The sequence below is a fragment of the Pongo pygmaeus genome, chromosome 6 (assembly GCF_028885625.2).
Source record: "Pongo pygmaeus isolate AG05252 chromosome 6, NHGRI_mPonPyg2-v2.0_pri, whole genome shotgun sequence".
Lineage (NCBI taxonomy): Eukaryota > Metazoa > Chordata > Mammalia > Primates > Hominidae > Pongo > Pongo pygmaeus.
Window position 1 is genome coordinate 19,423,006 of NC_072379.2, and position 20,981 is coordinate 19,443,986.

The following is a 20,981-nucleotide window of genomic DNA, read 5'->3' on the forward strand; positions in this document are numbered from 1 at the left end:
CGATCTCCTGACCTTGTGATCTGCCCGCCTTGGCCTCCCAGAGTGCTGGGATTACAGGTGTGAGCCACCGCGCCTGGCTGACTAATTTTTTTAATTTTCATTTTTGTAGAGATGGGGTCTTGCTATGTTGCCCAGTATAATCTCAAACTCCTGAGCTCAAGCCACCCTCTTGCCTCTGCCTCCCAAAGTGTTGGGATTATAGGCATGAGCCACCATGCTTGGCCACTGGGAGGTTTTTGAAAATGCAGACTCTTGACCGGGTTTGGTGGCTCTCACACCTGTAATCCCAGCATTCTGGGAGGCTGGGGTGGGCAGATCACCTGAGGTCAGGAGTTTGAGACCAGCCTGGCCGACATGGTGAAACCCCATCTCTACTAAAAATAGAAAAATTAGCTGGGTATGGTGGCACACGCCTGTAATCTCAGCTACTTGGGAGGCTGAGGTAGGAGAATTGCTTGAACCCGGGAGGCAGAGGTTGCAGTGAGCTGAGATCAGGCTACTGTGCTCCAGCCTGGGTAACAGAGTGAGACTCTGTCTCAAAAAAACATGCACATTCTTGTCCAGCCCCCACCCCAGATCTGCTGAATCGGAGGCTCTGGGAGTGGGGGTCCCCATCTGTGTTTAACAAGCCCTCCGTGAGATCATGGATGCGGCTGAAGTTGGGGAAGTGGGGATTGCTTGCTCTGGGCAGCACCAATGTGAATACAGGGAGGCACCAAACTCTCTTAGACATGCCAGAGGCAGGGTGTCCTGCCTCCAGATACCATAGCCCCATGGGGTTGACTTTGGGTCTAGGGATTTTGTTCTCTTAATCTTTCTGTTGTGCCAGGTCTTGCACTTTCATTTTTATAACGCCCATGAGAAACCATGTATAGGTCTCAATCAAAAGGCATGAATTAGCAGATATTAATATGGGCCAGAAACAGATAAATGGAAATAACAAGAAAAAGCATTAGCCTGTAATTGCTGCACTTTGGGAGGTCAAGGCAGGAGGATTGCTTGAGGCCAGGAGTTTGAGACCAGCCTGGGTAACATAGGAAGTCCCCGTCCCTACAAAATAAAAATAAAAAAAAATTTAGCTGGGTGTCATGGTGCATGCCTGTAGTCCCAGCTAGTTGCGAGGCTGAGGCAGAAAGATCACTTGAGCCCAAGAGCTCAGGGCTGTGGTGAGCTGTGGTCACACCACTGTATTCCAGCCTGAGCCACAGAGGAGTTAGACCCTGCAGGAGAGAGAGAGAGAGAGAGAAGAAAGAAGAAAGAGAAAGAAAAAGAAAGAATCAAAGAAAGGGAAGCAGAGAGAGAAAGAAAGAAAAAGAAAGAAAGGAAGGAAGGAGAAAGAAAGCAAGAAAGCAAGGAAGCAAGCAAGAAACAAAGGAAGGAAGGAGAAAGAAAGAAGAAAGAAAAACGAACGAACGAACGAAAGAAAGAAAGAAAGAAAGAAAAAGAAAGAAAGAAAGAAAGAAAGAAAGAAAGAAAGAAAAGAAAGAAAGAAAGAAGCAAGCAAGCGGGCTTTGATGAAGTGCATCAAGGATGCCAGGCATTGCATTACCTAAGGGGAAACTGAGTGGATGTCAGAATGTCTTTCCTGTCTCCTCCTCCTTTTCCTCTACACTTTCTTCCTTGCTCTCTGTCCTGCAGTTGTGCACGGTTCCCCAGTTAGCTTAGAGGAGACATCTGTGCCCTTGAGGTCGGCAGGAAGCCACCTACTCCAGAGCAACTGGCTGAAACAGCAGCACCAGCGCCAGCTGAGAGTTTGATACAAATGAGATTCTCAGCCCTACTGCAGAATTACTGAATCAGACCTCTGGGGTGGAGGTTGGGAATTTGTGTTTTAATAAGCTCTCCAGGCAATTAAGCAGTTGCTAGACACCCACTCTGGAGTTTTTGATTCAGTAGGCCCGGAGTAGGATGGAGCTGCTGGGGACAGGAGGGGTGTGTTTGTGTGTGTGTGTGTTGTTGGGGACATTAAATCAGGGGTGTTGAAGAAGATGGCTCTTTACATTCAGCTGTTAAAGAAGACTGTGTAGCAAAAGAAAAAGGTCAAGGTTGTGTTCACATGCCTTTAAAGAATATAAAAATCACTCAAGCTTAACTACCTCTCTCCCTTGATGTTAAGTGGCTCATCCAAACTCCTGGTATTAATAACAGGTAAGAAGTAGGAAGCTGGCCATATTTCCAAAGGCAAACAGAATTTTCTCCAAGAGAAAGGGTCCCAAGGGCTTGTCAAAGGATCTCTAAAAATGGCATTGATCTTTTTTATGGCTGTGTAGTATTCCATGGTGTTTATGTACCACATTTCCTTTATCCAATCTACCATTGATGGCCATTTAGGTTGATTGCATGCATGTGTCTTTATGGTAGAACAATTTATGTTCCTTTGGATATATACCCAATAATGGGATTGCTGGATCGAATGGTAGTTCTGTTTCTAGCTCTTTGAGGAATCGCCACACTGCTTTCTACATCCTTTACAGGAACATTAATGGTGCTGGAGGCCATGATCCTTGGCAAACTAACGCAGGTAGAGAAAATCAAATACCGCATGTTCTCACTTACAAGTGGGAGCTGAATGATGAGAACACATGGATGCAAAGAGGGGAACCACAGACACTGGGGCCTACTTGAGGGTGGAGGGTGGGAGGAGGGAGAGGAGCAAAAAAAATCACTATTGGGTTCTAGGCTTAGTGCCTGGGTGGTGAAATAATCTGTACAACAAACACCCGTGACATGAGTTTACCTATAGAACAAATCTGCACATGTATCCCTGAACCTAAACTAAAAGTTAAAAAAATGGCATTGAGGCTGGGCACGGTGGCTCACGCCTGTAATCCCAGCACTTCGGGAGGCCGAGGCGGGCGGATCACGAGGTCAGGAGATCGAGACCATCCTGGCTAACACGGTGAAACCCTGTCTCTACTAAAAAATAGAAAAAATTAGCCGGGCGTGTTGGCGGTCACCTGCAGTCCCAGCTACTGGGGAGGCTGACGCAGGAGAATGGCGTGAACCCAGGAGGCGGAGCTTGCAGTGAGCTGAGATCGCGCCACTGTGCTCCAGCCTGGGAGACAGCGAGACTTCGTCTCAAAAAAAAGAAAAAAAAATGGCATTGAGCAGGAAGATTTCTCCAGAAAGCCAAGCTTCAAGAAAATGCACTTCAAATGCTGGGTGTGGTGGACAGAGCTGCGACCTGGCACTAATTCATGCGTTTCCTGATAATTATTGAAGATTATCATGCATTTGCATTGTACTATATTTTTGTATATTTATTTACTCTTGCCTCTTGCTGTCTATTATTTAGAAGTCTGTAATAGAAGACTTTAGGTCAGCCTGGGATAAACTGTAAGTCTAAGATCTGACTTACAGTGACCCAATGAGCCAGCTGCAGCCCCCAGCCCCCTCACCAGTATGATACTTGTGAATTATTTTGCCATCGTCTCTTAGGTCTCATCTCGTTGTCTTTATTCCTTCTGAATCCACTGATTTCTGCTTCCCTGGGGCGATTTAAAGTATCTGTGGCTCAGCTTTCTCTTGCCGATTCAAGCTTCCACCTTGTGGCTACTAAAAATAATGCTGTTCAGGTATGGGTCTCAGAATCTTACAAGTTCTTACCTGGAGGAAGACAATATCCTTGGGGTAGAGATGGGCTTTATCCCATCAGTAGGCAAATGTACAAAGATACCAAGTCCCAGGAAGGAAAAAGAAGGTGGCATTTAAGAAGGAAAGGGCCGAAGAAGAAAATAAGACAAGAATGTGGAAGTAGCATTTCCTAACGCTTTCTGGCTAATTTATTCTGAGCAGCTTCTTCGCCTGGAAATGTTTCCAAAGGCAGCCCTTTTCCATTCCATCTTGAGGGCCCGCGAAAGCTTTAGGAAGAGAAACATTGCACGACTGGGCTGAGGGAGAAAGTTTTTGCTGAAGCCCTTCTTTGTGAAGGTCAACCAGGAAACAAGGTTACCAGCAACAGGGATTATCCCCCAGGAGAGCGGGGCTGCAAGTTTGATCTAAAAATCCGTCCAAGCAGTAGGAAGGGAGAGATAAGGACTGAGCAATCGCCTGGAGAATTCACACCAATGTCATATAAGCGGAGAGGAGCAGAGCCGGGTGTGGTGGCTCACGCCTGTAATCCCAGGACTTTGGGAGGCTGAGGTGGGTGGATCACCTGAGGTCAGGAGTTCGAGACCAGCTTGGCCAACATAGTGAAACCCCGTCTCTACTAAAAACAAAAAATTAGCTGGGCATGGTGGCGGGCGCCTGTAATACCAGCTACTAGGGAGGCTGAGGCAGGAGAATTGCTTGAACCCAAGAGGCAGAGGTTGCAGTGAGCCGAAACTGCGCCATTGCACTGCAGCCTGGGCAACAAGAGCGAAACTCCAACTCAAAACAAAAAACAAAAGCAGAGAGGAGCTTCTAGATCATTAGTGGATCATAGCAGCTCTGAAACAGACCTTAGTCTGAGTCAGTACTCTGTGCTTTGATGAGAATCATTTTACACCACATTCTGACATCATCATAAATTGTGTGGCTAAGCAAAGAGGAATAACTTTGGAACCAGACCAAAATCTGGATCATAATTCTGTGTGTGACCTTGAGCAAGCAAATTTCCCTAGGCCTCAATTTTCTCATCTGTAAAATGGGATAATAAGATCTATCTTTGTTGGGCTGGGTGTGGTGGCTCACACCTGTATTCCCAGCACTTTGGGAGGTTGAGGTAGGTGGATCACCTGAGGTTAGGAGTTTGAGACCAGCCTGGCCAACATGGCGAAACCCCATTGCTACTAAAAATACACAAAAAAAATAACAGAGCATGGTGTTGTGTGCCTGTAATCTCAGCTACTCGGGAGGCTGATGCAGGAGGATCACTTGAACCCAGGAGGCAGAGGTTGATCACGCCATTGCACTCTAGCCTGGGCGACAGAGCAAGACTCTGTCTAAAAAAAACAAAAAAACAAAAAGAAACACACACAAAAAAGATCTATCTTCTTGTGGAGATTACACATATAGGAAGGAACTGGAAAATTCTCTGTGCCCAATGAATGCGAGCTCCCTTGTATAAACCTTTTAAATGCTCCTATTTCCTTATTGAACACCAGCCTCAGTGGGCTGGGTACTGTGTTAAGTGCTTTTTTTTTTAAGTGCAGAGGTTGCATAGTGGCAGTATGTGTGATGGGTGTGTTGTCTTCATTTATTGCGTGAGGAGCCTGAATTCCAATAAGTGAAGTTAAAGGTCATTTGGGAAATGGCAGACGTGGGATTTGAGCTGAGGGCTTACTGTAATGCCCAGGTTCAAAACGTGTGTACAAATTCTTCTTGGTCTCCTGCGCAGCAATACACAGGTCCAAAGAAAATGCACTTCAAACGCCGGGTGTGGTGGACAGAACTGTGACCTGGCCCTAATTTATGCATTTCTTGGTAATTATTGAAGGTTATCATACATTTGCATTGTACTATATTTTTGCATATTTATTTACTCTTGCTGTCTATTATTTAGAAGTCTATAACAGAAGACTATAGGTCAGTCTGGGAAAAACTGTGAGTCCAAGATCTGACTTCTTTCCTTAATTGCCACTTAGGAGCCCTGGACAAGTGAAGGAACTTCTGTGAGCGTCAGTTTCTCTCTCTGTAAAAGGAGCTAATAATTGCTCTGCTCAAGAATTATTTCAAAGATCAATGAGCTAATCAAAGTGAAAGCTACATCCAACCGTAAATTGCCAGAAAAATACAAAATTTCATTCTTGCATCCCCTGAGGACAGGAGGAAACCCCTGCTGGTTTTTCATCCTATTCCCTGCAGCCTACAGCACGAGGCTGAGACTACCTCAGATGCTCCCAAATCTCTGTTTTCATCTCTTCCTTCATCAAGTCATTCAGAACTGCAGCTAGACTCACCTTTTCCTGCAGGCTTCCTGCAAAGGCCCCCGCTGATGGGAGAAGCCTGTTCCAGCCCTAAGCTCAGCACATAAGACCATAGCTCAACTCTTCCCCACTTTCTGGCTCTGTTCCAGCCTTGACCACCTCTGTTCCCGCCAAGCAGGTCTCCTCATTTTCTTCAGTGTAGATCAGTGGTGCCTTCTGATCTTGCCTCTTTTTCTTTTCTTTTTTTCTTTTTTGAGATGGAGTCTCACTCTGTTGCCAGGCTGGAGTGCAGTGGCATGATATTGGCTCACTGCAACCTCCAACTCCCTAGCGATTCTCCTGCCTCAGCCTCCCGAGTAGCGGAGAGGGGATTACAGGCAGACACCACCACGCTCAGCTAATTTTTGTATTTTTAGTAGAGATGGGGTTTCACCATGTTGGCCAAGATGGTCTCGATCTCTCGACCTTGTGATCCATCCACCTCAGCCTCCCAAAGTGCTGGGATTACAGGCATGAGCCACCACGCCAGGCCATCTTCCCTCTTTTTCTCTGGGGCCCTGCCCAAATTTTTCTTTCCTCTGAGGTTTCTTCTAAACACCCTGCTCTATAAAAGGGCCTGCTCCTTGTATTTATTTGTTGTAATGATCTAGCTTTCAATATTTATTTATTTTTAATTAAGATATAGTTCACATACCATAAAATTGGCCCTTGTTTTAAAATTATGTCCAATTTAGCAGCGTTTAACACATTCACAAGACTGTGCAACCATCACCACTACCTAATTCCAGAGCATTTTATCACCCTAAAAAGAAATCCCAGGCACATTAACAGTCACTGCTCATTCTGCTCACTCTACAGCCTCAGGCAAACACTAATCTACTGTCTGTCTCTAAGGATTTGCCTACTCTGAATCTTTCAAATAAGTACGATCATACAGTAGGTGACCTTTCATGTCTGACTTCTTTTAGCATAATTTTTCAAGGTTCCTCCAGCTGTATGTAGCATTTACCAGTACTTCATTCCTTTTTTTTTTTTTTTTTGAGACAGAGTCTCGCTCTGTCACCCAGGCTGGAGTGCAGCAGCGCCATCTAGGCTCACTGCAAGCTCCGCCTCCCGGGTTCACGCCATTCTCCTGCCGCAGCCTCCCGAGCAGCTGGGACTACAGGCGCCCGCCACCACGCCCGGCTAATTTTTTGCATTTTTTTTTTTTAGTAGAGATGAGATTTCACCATGTAAGCCAGGGTGGTCTTGATCTCCTGACCTCGTGATCCACCCGCCTTGGCCTCCCAAAGTGCTGGGATTACAGGCGTGAGCCACTGCGCCTGGCCATTTCATTCCTTTTTATGACCGGATAATATTTTATTGTATGAATATATCACACTTTGTTTATCCATTCGTAAGCTATAAACATTTGGGTTCCTTCCACCTTTTGGGTACTATAAGTCATGCTGCTATGAACATCCATGCACATGTTTACATGTCAACATATGTCTTAAATTCTCTTGGGTGCAAACCTAGAAGTTGAATTACTGGGTTATATAGTAACTCTATGCTTCTTTCTTTCTTTCTTTTTCTTTTTTTTTTTGAGACGGAGTCTCACACTGTTGCCCGGGCTGGTGTGCAGTGGCATGTTCTTGGCTCACTGCAACCTCCGCCTCCCAAATTCAAGTGATTCTCCTGCCTCAGCCTCCCGAGTAGCTAAGATTACAAGTTTCTGCCACCACGCCCGGCTGATTTTTTGTATTTTTAGTAGAGATGGGTTCCACTACGTTGGCCAGGCTGATCTCAAACTCCTGACCTCATGATCCACCTCCCTCGGCCTCCCAAAGTGCTCTGAGATTACAGGTGTGAGCCACCGCATCCAGCCTATGTTTCATTTTTTCAAGGAACTGACCTTTTGGGGTCTTACTGAATATGTCATGCTGCTGGTAATTCTTTTCTATCTTCCCACTAAACCTTGGGCTCTTTTTCAGCACAGTCCTGGGCACAGTGGAAGCTCAGAAAGTATTTGGGAATGAAACGTGAGTTGAGGAGGCTGCCGCGGGAGGACACAGAGGCAGAGTTTCCTGTTTTCCTGCAAGCTTGTTCACAGGCTCCAGGCACGACAGACTGGTGGCTGCCTCAGTGAGACCTGGGTGTGCAAGCTCTAGCGACAGACTGTTTGACTGTTTCTTTCCCTCTCTTATTTTAACAGCCATTCACACTGCTCCACTCGGCAAATGACAGGCAGTGGTTCTTGGCTTCTCTCCTGGAGACGGGCATCTGCAGAGATTCTGCCACTCATCAGCCCATGGCCCTGGAGACAACAGGTTCATAATCCCTCTGCCTTCAATCTCCACATTTGGGAGCTGGGCTGCACGTTTTCAGAGACACCGGCTTCCATATGAGGCAAATCAGAGCCGCGAAAATTCTGATTCCTTGCTCCGCGACAGACCAAAAGAAGTCGTATTATTTCTGGCAGGGAGCTAGGGGTGCAGGGATGTTAAAAAACAAAACCGTAGCAATCTCAACTCAGGTGATTCTTAGGATAACCAGAGCCACCAGGTCTGGGAGCTATTTTGCTCTGTGATCCTTCCAGTTCTGATATTTTATGATTCTATGAAATTGGCTATTTATGCGCCCTAAAATGGAACTAATTAAGAGCTTTTCAAAGAGAATTTTGTATACCAATATATCAGAAATGCCCAGGTACCCAAAACTCAAAGGAAGAGCTGGAGGATGTGGCTTCTGTGGAATAAGAGTGAGGCTGGTATGTTTCATGATGCTTTTGTTAAGAGGAAGATAAGTCATGCTGACTTGTGGGGCTGGGAGCTGGTCCCTTCTCCTCTACAAAATCTCATGCCCCGCATCTCAGGTTTCCTAGACCCCAGACAGCTGTGTTTTGCTTTGAGGGCCCTACAATGGACTCTGGTGCAGTAGCCAGGCATTGTTTTTGTCTCTCTGGAAGCCCTACCCCTTGTTCTAATAACAAAATTCATCTTTTGTGCTTGGGACCTGCACCACTCCATCTAGTGGAACTTAGTCCCTGACTTCACCTTTTCCACCATCACAAACCAGGTTGGCCAGGTGTCATACCCAAAGATTGTTCTGCAGTAGGCACCTGAGTTAAACAGGTTTGATTGGAGCTCCTTTTCGGATGAAGACAGATACTGAGCAAGAAAATCTTGAGACCTTGTGAAGAGAGAGTCCGCCCAGGAATGGAGCTAACAGGGAGTTAAAAAGGACAGAGAGAGGGAGAGGCATAGACCAGGCAAGAGAGAGAGAGAGAGACAGAGAGAGAGAGAGAGAAAGACACAGAGAGAGAGAGAGAGAGAAAGACACACAGAGAGAGAGAGAGAGAGAGAGAGAGAGAGAGAAAGACACAGAGAGAGAGATGTTGCTTGAGCTCTTTGAGTCCAGGCCACCCAAAGTTCATGCACTTGACTTCCCCCATTATTTGAGCCAGTGCTTTTAAGTTTAAAAGAATCTTGGTTGGCTTTCTTTTATTTGCAACCCAAACTATATTTTATTTATTTATTTATTTATTTTTAGAAACTGGGTTTCACTCTGTCTCCCGGAGGGAGAGCAGTGGCATGATCATAGCTCACTGCAGCCTCGATCTCTTGGGCTCAAGCAATCCTCCTGTCTGTCTCCTGAATAGCTGGGACTGCACCATGCTTGGCTAATTTTTTAAAAAACTTTTTGTAAACATGGGTCTCACTATGCTGCCCAGGCTGGTCTCGAACTCCTGGGCTCAATTGATCCTCCCACCTTTGCCTCCCAAAGTGTTTGGATTACAGGTGTGAGCCACCACGCCTGGCTGGTAAGAGTCTTTTTTTTTTTTTTTTTTTTTTTCTCAGATGGCGTTTTGCTCTGTCACCCAGGCTTGAGTGCAGTGGTGTGATCTCGGCTCACTGCAACCTCTGCCTCTGGGGTTCAAGCAATTCTCCTGCCTCAGCCCCCCAGGTAGCTGGGATTACAGGCATGCACCACCATGACCGACTAGCTTTTTTTTTTGTATTTTTAGTAGAGACAGGGTTTCACCATGTTGGCCAGGCTGGTCTGGAACTCCTGACCTCGTGATCCACCTGCCTTGGCCTCCCAAAGTGTTAGGATTACAGGCATGAGCCACCACACCCAGCTGAGAGTCTTGATGAATATCCTTGATACCCCCAATGTGGGTAGTGATTCGACTCCGGGAATGGATGCGTCAACAGCAAGGCTCCCACCCCCTGCATTTGGTTCCTGCCCCATGAAGACGTAGAGCTCCAGCAGCAGCACATACTCAGCAATGTCTCCAGGTAAAAAGAATAACTAGAAGAAGATATCTGGGGCTAGGGACTGGTTAGCCTTGCCTTTCATTCATTCACTTCCAGTGCTTACTAATATGTTGAGTTTTATACTGAATATTGTCATGGATGACGTTGTTTAATCCTCATAACAACTGTATGAGGAAGGCTGTATCATGATTCCCCTTTCACAGGTGGAGAAAATGAGGCTCTCAATATTTACCCAAGTGCCTCACTCAAGTGAGCGCATGCTGGGGAAGGATTTTAAGCCAGGCTCGTCCTGGGTGCAGAGCTGGAGCTCTTAACCAGCTCTGTTTTAGTGTATTTATACAAAACAGCTCTCTGGGTCTCTCTCTCTTTTATTTTTATTTATTTATTTAGTTTTTGAGACAGAGTCTCACTCTGTTGCCCAGGCTGGAGTGCAATGGTGCGATCTTAGCTCACCACAACCTCCACCTCCTGGGTTCAAGCAATTCTCCTGCCTCAGCCTCCCGAGTAGCTGCAATTACAGGTGCCTGCCACCACATCCAGCTAATTTTTTTTTTGTATTTTTAGTAGAGACGGGGTTTCACCATGTTCGTCAGGCTGGTCTCGAACTCCTGACCTCAAGTGATCCACCGGCCTCAACCTCTCGAAGTGCTGGGACTACAGGCATGAGCCGCTACGCCCAGCTGGGTCTCTGTTTTCTGTTTCAGAATCTCATTGCTTCCTACAGGTTTGCTGTGAAGGGTCCCCAAACAGAAGAAAAATTCCTTTTTGTCTGAAGTCCCAAATCTCTTTGAAAACTGTCCTCTGTCTCACCACTGGCTACTGACCTCAGCTCCTTAATCTCCTATGTCTACCCAAGGAGAAAGGTTTTATTTCAGGAAAGTCACAGCACAGGAGAACTGCGAACAGATGGTGTTGATGACATAGTGTGCCCTTTTCATTTAGATGGGCATGAGAGAACCATCGTGCATGGCCAGGTGATGGGGCAGGTCTCGCCATCCAGGTGTGAACCTGATGACCCGACAGGAATGCTGTGACTTCAGCGGGGAGGACTGAGCTGGGAACCTTAGATTTGGCTGCAAAATTCCTTCTGACCTTCCACTGAGCCCAGAAGTGTCTGTATTTAAATATGACCATCATCATCCAGCCTTTTCATGGGATGGATGAGGAAAATAAGGCTCAGAGAGGTTAACCAACATTCCCAGGGTCACACAGCTAGTTGGCACAGAATCCACACCTTTTCCCCAGGGGGCTTCCTGGGGCTGCCTGGCCTGTGTCACCATCCTCGGCACTTGTTTCTTTTGTCCATCATATGGAAGCGCTGAGTGATTCAGAGCAGCTCTGTCTTGTCTTTCACAGAAACTATTTATTCCCCAGTTGGTGATTTCACTTTACTTGCCTCTCCCGTGCCGGTTGTCAGAATGTCTAGAAAAATCTGACAGCTGGTATTCCATTTAGGGACAACACTTGGGGGATGTGTCTTAAGAGGGCGCACACACAGATCTTGCTGCGCTTCTACTCAACTTCCAAATATAATATGCTTTCGTCGCGATGAAATGGAAAATGAGCACGGGTGATGAAGCACCGTTTCATATGAAGACTTTGAAATGCCTAAGCCCAGGTAAATGACCCAGGGTGACCAATGAAGAGGCCAGGGCCGGGCATTGACAGGTAGACCCAGGTTAAAATTATTTTCTTTTGTTTTGACTCAGCAATTAAAAAAAAATTATTTTATTTTAAGTTGCATGATACATGTGCAGAATGTGCAGGTTTGTTACATAAGTAAACGTGTGCCATGGTGGTTTGCTGCACCTATCAACCCATTAGGTAGGTATTCAGCCCCGCATGCATTAGCTATTTATCCTGACGCTCTCCCTCCCATTGCCCCCTGACAGGCCCCAGTGTGTGTTGTTCCCCTCCCTGTGTCCATGTGTTCTCATTGTTCACCTCCCACTTATGAGTGAGAACATGTGGTGTTTGGTTTCCTGTTCCTGTGTTAGTTTGCTGAGGATGATGGCTTCCAGCTTCATCCATGCCCCTGCAAAAGACATGATCTCATTCCTTTTTATGGCTGCATAGTATTCCATGTTGTATATGTACATTTTCTTTATCCAGTTAAAATTCTTTTTATAAAAATGTTGAGACAGGGTTTCGCTCTGTCACCCAGGCTGGAGTGAAGTGGCATGATTGTGGCTTACTGCAGCCTCAACCTCCCAGGCTCAAGTGATCCTCCCACCTCAGCCTCCTGAGCAGCTGGGACTACAGGTGCCTGCCACCATGCCTGGTTATGTATGTATGTATGTATGTATGTATGTATGTATGTGTGTATCTATCTATCTATCTATCTATCTATCTATCTATCTATCTGTCTGTCTGTCTGTCTGTCTGTCTGTCTGTCTGTCTGTCTGTCTGTCTATCTATCTATCTATCTATTTATCTATCTATCTATCGAGACAGGGTTTTGCCATGTTGCCCAGGTTGCAGGTTAAAATTCCTAGCCACTACTTGATTTGGGAAAAATGACTTCACTTTGTGGAGCCTCAGTTTCCTCATCTACACAAAAATGGTAACAGAACTTGTCTCTCAGGGCCATGCAGAGGGGTCAATGCAATGTGTTCATATTAGGTTGGTGCAAAAGTAATTGCGGTTTTTGCCGTTAAAACACTTGCCATTGCTGGGCACAGTGGCTCACGCCTGTAATCCCAGCACTTTGGGAGGCTGAGGTGGGTGGGTCACCTGAGGTCAGGAGTTCGAGACCAGCCTGGCCAACATGGTGAAACCCTGTCTCTACTAAAAATACAAAAAATTAGCTGGGCTTGGTGGTGCACGCCTGTAATCCCAGCTACTCAGAAGGCTGAGGCATGAGAATTGCTTGAACCCAGGAGGTGGAGGTTGCAGGGAGTTGAGATCATATCACTTCACTCCAGCCTGGGCGACAGAGAAAGACTGTGTCCAAGAAAAAAAAAAAATTGCCATTCCTTTTAATGGCAAAAACCACAATTACTTGTGCACCAACCTAATAAATGACCAGCACTTGGCAGTCATGCGCGACAGTTCCCTTCCACCCTCTTCCTTCTGGACTGCATCCATATGGATTAAACAGTAAACATCCTGGAAGCAAGCACGATCAACCTTAATAGATAGTATAATGTGTCACGGGAGCACTTAATAAGAATCTGGTGACCGGCAAACAGATGATTCAACCACAAAGACCACTGAATTCCATAGATGCCAGCAACTGGAACCAAATAATAAGATATAAATTCGTCTCAGTGTCATTAAGCTTATGATCTCTAAAACCAAGAATGTCTGGTGCCTAAAATGGGTGGAACTGAGGCAAAACGTCTTTAAAAACTCCCTTATTCAGCATGAATGGTGAATGGGTACTTTCAGTAGACACATACTTAAATGTCCAACCTGTTATGGGGATATGGGCTTGGTAAGTTCTTTATTCAGAGTTGGCGTCTTGCTCTGTTGCCCAGGCTGAAGTGCACTGGTGCAATCATAGCTCACCGCAGCCTCGAACCCCTGGGCTCAAGTGATCCCTCCACCTCAGCCTCCCGAATAGCTGAGACTACAGGCATGCACCACCATGCCTGGCTAATTTAAAAATTTTTCTTTTTGTAAGGAAGAGGTCTTGCTACGTTCCCAGGCTATGGTAATTTTTCCAAAAAATTAGGACGCAAAGACTGACAACACAAAAGTGTATCAAGCTGGGCACGTGGGGGCTCATGCCTGTAATCCCAGCACTTTGGGAGGCCAAGGATGGGGAATCACTTGAGGTCAGGGGTTCAAGACCAGCCTGGCCAACATGGTAAAACCTTGTCTGTATTAAAAATACAAAAATTAGCCAGGCGTGGTGGCGCATGCCTATAATTCCAGCTGTTCAGGAGGCTGAGGCAGGAGAATTGCTTGAACCCAGGAGGTGGAGGTTGCAGTGAGCTGAGATCGTGCCACTGCACTCCAGCCTAGATGACAGAGCAAGACCCTTTCTTAAAAAAAAAAAAAAAGTATATCAAGCATATTTTATCGTAATTACAGGATTCAGAGATATCTGAGAGACTGGGAGTGCCTGAAAGTCCTGCTTTTAACCAAATATTCTCATGAGACTGGGGACATACAAAGTTCTAATAGTATGTAATGCCAGAGAGTTCCTGAATTCAGAGGGGTGAAATGAATTCATATGCACAAAGCACCCAGCACTGCGGGTGGAATGTGGTCAGCACCTGATTCAGTTTGAGTGATTTTCCATCGGGAAGCCAGGTGTGATTGAGGAAAGGTCAACTGCAGACCCCTGAGCTAGGGTCTTCTAGCCGCCTCCCTGCCTTCAAAAGGGTTTCTGTAGGGAATTCCTTTTGGTGCTATAGGAAAATGAATTCTATATGCAATGTGAGCCCCTGATACAGGGTTTCCTGGAGCAGCCAGGAAGACTTGCCTTCTTTTTTCTTTTTTTGACAGAGTCTTGCTCTGTTGCCCAGGCTGGAGTGCAGTGGCACAATCTCGGCTCACTGCAACCTCTGCCTCCCGGGTTCAAGCGATTCTCCTGCCTCAGCCTCCTGAGTAGCTGGGATTACAGGCTCCCGCCATCACACCCAGCTAATTTTTGTATTTTTAGTAGAGACAGGGTTTTGCCATGTTGGCCAGGCTGGTCTCAAACTCCTGACCTCAGGTGATCCTCCCACCTTGGCCTCCCGAAGTGCTGGGATTACAGGCAGGAACCACTGCACCCAGCCAGGCTTGCCTACTATCCAGCTTGGAGTTTCATCCCATTTCTTCTTGTCCCTTCCTTGAGAGAAAATGAAAAGAGTGATGCTTTCATATGACCGCAGGGTGCTCCTACCACAAGGATAAGGCAGACTGGCTAACTGAAGGGGCTGTGTATTTGTGTATGTGTGTGTGTGTGTGTGTGCGTGCGCGTGTGTCTGTTGTTTGTGTTGATCTAAAAATTAAACAAGTAAAGATAACAAAATCAAACCAAAAACAAACCTTTCCCATCAAAAGTGCCACAATCTTTGGGGTCTTATTTTTTTTCTTTATTCTTTATTCTTCCATTCATGTAGAAGGAATAGTCAATATTGCTCACTTAATGAAGACCATCTGAACACCTCTTAGTAAAATTATCAGACCCAAAATTCAGACAAATGAAAAATAGAATCATTGCTATAACATGGGCCCGCCACAGTGGCTCACACCTGTAATCTCAGTCCTTTGGGAGGCTGAGGTGTGAGGATCACTTGAAGCCATGAGTTCAAGAACAGGCTGGGTGACACAGCAAGACCCTGTTTCTACAAAAGTAAAAAAATTAGCCTGGCATGGTGGCACATGCCTCTAGTCCCAGCTACTCAGGAGGCTGAAGCAGGAGGATTGTGTGAGCCTGGGAATTCCAGGCTTTAGTGAGCTGTGGTTGTGCCACTGCATTCCAGCCTGGGTGACAGAGCAGGACTCTCTTTATTTTATTAAAATAAATAAATAAATAAACTGACTGGGTGCGGTGGCTCATGCCTGTATTTCCAGCACTTTGGGAGGCCAGGGTGGGAGGATCACTTGATGTCAGGAGTTTGAGACCAGCCTGGACAACACGGCAAAACCCTGTCTCTAATAAAAATACAAAAATTAGCAGGATGTGGTGGCACATGCCTGTAATCCCAGCTACTCAGAAGGCTGAGGCAGGAGAATTGCTTTAACCCAGGAGGCAGAGGTTGCAGTGAGCCAAGACAGTGCCATTGCACTGGGCAACAAGAGCGAAACTCCATATAAAAAAAAAATAAGTAAAATAAAAAATAAAAGGATGCCGATGGCATTTTCAAGTCCTCCCATTAATTTCTAATAGAGTCCTTGTCCCTTGTGCTGCCCACAGTAGCATTTTGAAATCTTTTCCACGCTCCAGATCTCAGTCCCACCTCCAACTCTGCTGAGCTTCCAGCCCTCTGATGTGAGATTCTTTAAATTCCATCTCTGCCACAAAATGTCTGTTTCTTTGCCCATCTCTTAGTTTCTGGTGAAGAGGCAGATGTGCTCTTCCACCTTCTGATGGCAAAGACCTTCCTAACTGGTGTGATTGCCTGTTTGATCTAATGAGAGCAGCAGGAAAGAACTTCTTAGGGATGAGGGGTGGGTTAGCAAGAGTAGAGAAGACCTGAGTGGGGGCTCTGGGGCTGAAGGAAGAGGCCCAGCCCATTCCTTTCCCTCTCATTGGTCATGTGGGATTGCGAGGAGGATTCAGTTTAATGAGAAAAGAATTTCATCACTTGGAAGAAATAAAGGAAACCACCTTGGCCCTTCACAGTTAGGTTCTAGATTGATCAAGACTTGGGATGGAGGGAGCAGACAGTGAGTCAGAGATCTGACATTGAACTGTTCTGCCTCTATACACCTTAGAAAATGAATCAAGGAAGAAGGGCAGGAGAGAAACAAAAATAAACCAAATTTGACACACACTCAGTGTTGATCGTGAGGTCAGCTTGTTTTCCAACTTGCTTCCTCATAGGCGTCTGCTGCCTATTGCCCCAGAATCACATAGACCCTATTATAAGATTACACTTCTTTATAATATAATGATTTATATTCCTTTGGGAGTATACCTAGTAATGGGATTTCTAGGTCAAATGGTATTTCTGGTCCTAGATCTTTGAGGAATTGCCACACCATCTTCTGATAGACTGGATAAAGAAAATGTGTACCTATACACAATGGAATACTATGCAGCCATAAAAAGGAATGAGATTATGTCTTTGCAGGGACATGGATGGAGCTGGAAGCCATCATCCTCAGCAAACTAACACAGGAACAGAAAACCAAACACTGCATATTCTCACTCATAAGTGGGAGCTGAACAATGAGAACACATGTTGGGGGGTGGGGGATGGAGAGGAGAGCATCAGGAAAAATAGCTAATGCATGCTGGCTTAATGCCTAGGTAATGGGTTGATAGGTGCTGCAAACCACCATGGCACACATTTAAATGTAACAAACCTTTACGTCCTGCACATGTACCCCAAAACTTAAAAATTAAAATTAATGAAAAAGAAAGCCAGGCGCGCACATGCGTGCACGCACACGCACGCGCGCACACACACACACACACACGATTATAGTTCCTCCTTCCTTTTTTTTTTTTTTTTTTGAGATGGAGTTTTAACTCTTGTTGCCCAGGCTGGAGTGCAATGGCGCGATCTTGGCTCACTGCAAACTCCACCTCCTGGGCTCAAGCAATTCTCCTGTCTCAGCCTCCCGAGCAGCTGGGATTCCACGCACATGCCACCACGCCTGACTAATTTTTGTATTTTTAGTAGAGACGGGGTTTCATCATATTGGTCAGGCTGGTCTCGAACTGCTGACCTCAGTTTATCCACCTGCCTTGCCCTCCCAAAGGGATGGGATTACAGGCGTGAGCCATTATAGTTCCCCTTAATTGTCCTATTGATAACAATTTGAACAGTATAAAACATTAAGTTTTCCCTTTGAGATATTCTTTAGGTTCTGCATGTCAATGAGACTACTGATGTCAGCTAGTCTGAAGGACCCCACAGGGAGCTGACTTACCAAAGAATGCAGTTTCCGCATCCTGATGGTTTCATCAAATCAACAACCTCAATTTTTCAGTCTCTTGCCCTCCACAATCCCCTTAAAAACCCTAGCTCAACACTCCTCAGGGAATGGATCTGAGGGTTTCTCCTGTCTCCTTGCTTAGCTACCCTACTGTCATTAAACTGTTTCTCTGCTGCAAACCCTGCTGTCTCAGTGTATTGGTCTATTACTGAACAGTGGGCATAAGAACCTGGTGGTCCTGTAACAGGACATCAGCAAAGGCATGGTTGACGTGGCTGGACAAGGCATGCAGCTTAGGCTAAGGGCAAAAGAGGATAGGGAGGAGCTGACAGTTTGGGAGAGATGGGGAGGCCCCAAAGGGTTCAAGGCTGGGAGGAGGAGAGGGAGATTTAGGAGGTGGAAGCAATGCAGCTGTGCAATCAGGTCTTGATAGAAGAAGGGAAAGCTTCAAAATGCCAACAGGTCCCCGTTTGTGGATATGGGAGCAATATGGAAGCGAAGGGTCTAAGGTGAGCCACAGGGTCTCAGACAAACTCCTCTAGTCCTAGGCTGCTGAGCAGGTAGACTCAGAAACTCAGTATTCTTTTCCTAGACACCTCTGCCCAAAATGCAACCAGGGAGGCTCTTTCTTACATGTGGAAAGGCCTGTGAGCATTAAATATATTCACCCATGACTTTGATTACACTTGAAAAATTCTTAAACCTAAACACAAATCAATGAGCTTGTGTCTGGGGGACAAACAACCCTGACATAATGTTTTTACAAAGTTTCTCTGAGATAAAAATATGCAAAAGGGATTATGTAATGAAGGTCCCAGAGGTCATACAAGAATGCAACGTGCAAATTACAAAATAACAGCTTTTTAAAATGAAATAAGATAATGAATTTTAAACCACTTAGTGCAGTATCTGGACTAACAGGCTCACACCTCTAATCCCAGCACTTTGGGAGGCTGAGGAGGGGCAATCACTTGAGGTCAGGAGTTCAAGACCAGCCTGGCTAACATGGTAAAACCCCATTTCTACTAAAAATACAAAAATTAGGCCGAGCGTGATGGCTCACGCCTGTAATCCCAGCTTTTTGGGAGGCCGAGGCGGGTGGATCATGAGGTCAGGAGATTGAGACCATCCTCGCTAACACAGTGAAACCCCGTCTCTACTAAAAATACGAAAATTAGCCGGGCATGGGGGCGGGCGCCTGTAGTCCCAGCTACTCAGGAGGCTGAGGCAGAAGATTGCTTGAACTCGGGAAGCAGAGGTTGCAGTGAGCCGAGATTGCGCCACTGCACTCCAGCCTGGGTGACACAGTGAGACTCTGTCTCAAAAACAAACAAAACAGAACAAAACAAAATAAAAATATTACTATAGTTATTGGTTAGGTAATGGTTAGGTACCTAACCATGGTTAGATAATACCATAATTATTACCATAATTATTAATTATGATATTTATTAAATATTATGGTAATAATTATTACCACAATGGTTAATGTTAAGCCACTTAGTGCAGTGCCTAGGCTAATAGTTATTAATGGCAATTAATAATGTAACAATTATTAGTCCAGGCACTGCACTGACTTAAAATTATTAACCATTATGGTAATAATTATTAATAAACATTATAATTATTTTATAACAATAAGCATTAATAATTACTAATAAATATCATTAATACTTGCATTATGGTTATTAATAAATATTATAATTGCTATTAATGATCATTCATTATATATTAATCATACTACATTAATTAGAAATAAGCTATTGACAAATCATTGAAGCAAACCCAGCAAGGCTTCTGTTTGATAGCCCCTTTGTCAGGCATTTATTTTATTAATGTATAAGGTTTTTGAGAAATAAAAAGGCCTTACTTCGAATTTAGATTATTTCCCAGTATAGCCTGACCTTTCCCAAATTACTGAGATCTATGACATTTCCCTGAACAAAACACTGATCCACCAACAAAGGCTATTGTGGAAAATGAGATGATACCCAAAAATACCCTTCTCCACCCATCTCAAGAGTGCTCACTAGCAGTAGAGGGCTTGAGCCCCACATGCTTTTATTGTGTGGGGCTCACATCGTCTGTCAGCCCCGAGCGAGATGGATTGGGAGGGCCAGGTCTGCTGTTTTCCCAAGTTTCAGTTCTCAATCCCTTCGCTCTTCACCCCTCCTCACCCTCGCATGTCCTGCTGGAAATGGCCTTGGCTGTGACCACCCCATCCTGCTCTTATAAGATCAGTGTGACTCCCTCTCCAAATACAGTCATTGATGCTATCACCCCATTGTCACAGCAAGGAGACCAAGGCAACTTCAGGACCACAGCTGGGTTTTGTTTGATGCACATGGCAGTTTTGCAGTGTTTAAATTTGAGTGACTTCAGAAGAGATCATCACTCTCTGCTTTGCAACAGTCTCCACTATTCCCTCTCTCCCACTGTTTGCAACCTTGGAGTATAGGCCATCTCCTTTTTCCTCCTGTCGTGGCCTTTAATGCTGGCTCCATGATGCAGCAGTTCAGCCAAGACAGGGCTGATGGGAGCCTGGGTTTGCGTGGACAGTTCTGATGCCTGGGACCAGCTCAGCTCCAAGCACACTAGCCTCCCTCCATAGCACTCACTGGCTCTAAGGGAGACAGCTACGAGACCAGGCAACCAAATATATCCTTCTGGTGTCTATGTGACAGCTTCCCAACTATGTATACTGACTTATTTAAATGTTCAAAAAAAAAAAAAAAAAGAAAAGAAAAATAATTTGACCTCCTTAAGAAATGTCAGCATTGAACAGAAAAGTCGCTGATAGCCTGCTATATGATGTTTTAACGTAATTAAAAAATTTTTTTCTATACATCAGGGCTATTAAAGCCACTCTGATTTCCAAAGTTGGAAAGAAGGATTAAATCCTTTAGCTTCTCAGGAATTCTCTACTGATTAGGCTCTCTTTTTTCTTTAAATTTGCTTTCATGAATAAAAAAAAAAAAAACCTGTGGCGATTCCTCAGGGATCTAGAACTAGAAATAGCATTTGACCCAGCCATCCCATTACTGGGTATATACCCAAAGGACTATAAGTCACGCTGCTATAAAGACACATGCACACGTATGTTTATTGCGGCACTATTCACAATAGCAAAGACTTGGAACCAACCCAAATGTCCAACAACGATAGACTGGATTAAGAAAATGTGGCACATATATACCACGGAATACTATGCAGCCATAAAAAATGATGAGTTCATGTCCTTTGTAGAGACATGGATGAAACTGGAAACCATCATTCTCAGCAAACTATTGCAAGGACAAAAAAACCAAACACTGCATGTTCTCACTCA

At 45.2% G+C, this 20,981-nt stretch overlaps 1 protein-coding gene across 6 annotated transcripts in view; it reads right to left on the minus strand.

Moving 5' to 3' along the window:
* Positions 1-20,981, minus strand: part of CALN1 (calneuron 1) — a 668,056-nt gene that overhangs the window by 7,134 nt on the left and 639,941 nt on the right. The gene's annotated exons all lie outside the window — the stretch shown is intronic.